At 42.5% G+C, this 1,699-nt stretch overlaps 1 long non-coding RNA gene across 1 annotated transcript; it reads left to right on the plus strand.

Moving 5' to 3' along the window:
* The first annotated feature begins 716 nt into the window (after positions 1 to 716).
* LOC125524900 lies at positions 717 to 1,362 on the plus strand. Its single transcript, XR_007291036.1, has 2 exons — positions 717 to 916; positions 1,029 to 1,362. It is a non-coding gene; the product is annotated as an uncharacterized LOC125524900 (long non-coding RNA).
* The last annotated feature ends 337 nt before the right edge of the window (positions 1,363 to 1,699 follow it).

Below are 1,699 nucleotides of genomic sequence, written 5' to 3' on the forward strand. Positions count from 1 at the left end.
TACTGGAATTAATCATGAACTTGCCTAATATTCCAACAATCCAAAAACCTAATTATAGGCAATTTCCTGAGTTAACTATGGCTGGATTCGCTGATGCACTGAGGCCGGATAAGTTTACCGGTGTGCACTTTAAGAGGTGGCAGGTGAAGACCACGCTCTGGCTTACTGCTCTGAAAGTTTTCCACGCTAGTGTTGGTGCTCCAGAGGGAATGACCGACGAAGGTCGGAGAAAATTCCAGGAAGCCAATATTATGTTTGTGGGATGCATTCTGAGTGTTCTTGCTGACCGTCTGTGTGATGTGTACATGCACATAAACGACGGAAAAATTCTGTGGGATGCACTGAATGCAAAATTCGGTGCAACAGATGCAGGCAGTGAACTGTACATCATGGAGAGTTTTCATGACTACAAAATGGTGAATAACCGTTCTGTGGTTGAACAAGCTCATGAGATACAGTGCATTGTGAAGGAACTTGAACTCCTTAAATGTGTTCTACCCGACAAATTCGTGGCTGGGTGCATGATTGCAAAGTTGCCTCCTTCATGGAGGAATTTCGCCACAACTCTGAAGCATAAGAGACAGGAGATATCAGTTGAAAATCTGATTGCATCTCTTGATGTTGAAGAAAAAGCTCGGGCTAAAGATACCACTGAAAAAGGAGGTGAGGTTCAGCCTACTGCTAACATGGTGCAGAGGTACCCACAGAATAAGAACAAAGGGAAGAACAAACCTGTTTTCAACAAGCCTACCAAGACTACTACCTTCAAGAAGAAGAAGTTCAACAAGGCTGAGCTAGAGTGCTACGCCTGTGGGAAGCCTGGACACTTTTCCAAGGAATGCCCTGAACGTGCAGACCGCAGAGGGAAAACAAGCTCCAAGACTGTCAACATGGTGACCGCTAGCAATACTGATGGGTATGGTAATTTACCTATTGTGCTTTCAGTATTTCAATCATCTTCGTGGTGGATTGATTCGGGTGCTAACGTTCATGTGTGTGCTGACATCTCCCTGTTTACTTCTTATCAGGTCGCAAGGGATTCTTCCGTCCTAATGGGGAATGGGTCACATGCTTCTGTTCGTGGCATTGGCACGGTGGATCTGAAGTTTACTTCAGGAAAGATCGTGCAACTAAGGAACGTGCAGCATGTCCCTACTATGAACAAGAATCTAGTTAGCGGCTCCCTTCTATGTCGAGATGGATTTAAGGTAGTTTTAGAGTCCAATAAAGTAATCGTGTCAAGATTTGGACAATTTATAGGAAAAGGCTATGAGTGCGGAGGCTTGTTCCGCTTTTCTCTTTCAGATTTTTGCAATAAGTCAATAAACCAAATTTGTGCTAGTGTTAATGATGATGCAAGTATTTGGCACTCTCGTTTATGTCATATTAATTTTGGTTTAATGTCTCGGCTATCCAGCATGAGTTTAATTCCGAACTTCACAGTTGCCAAAGGTTCTAAGTGCCATAGTTGTGTGCAATCTAAGCAACCTTGAAAGCCTCATAAGGCTACCGAGGAGAGAAACTTGGCACCTCTAGAACTCATACATTCTGATCTTTGTGAGATGAATGGTGTGTTGACAAAAGGTGGAAAGAGATATTTCATGACTTTGATTGATGATGCGACTAGATTTTGCTATGTTTATTTGTTGCAAACTAAAGATGAAGCATTAGACTACTTTAAAATCTATAAAGCTGAAGT

The sequence above is a fragment of the Triticum urartu genome, chromosome 7 (assembly GCF_003073215.2).
Source record: "Triticum urartu cultivar G1812 chromosome 7, Tu2.1, whole genome shotgun sequence".
Lineage (NCBI taxonomy): Eukaryota > Viridiplantae > Streptophyta > Magnoliopsida > Poales > Poaceae > Triticum > Triticum urartu.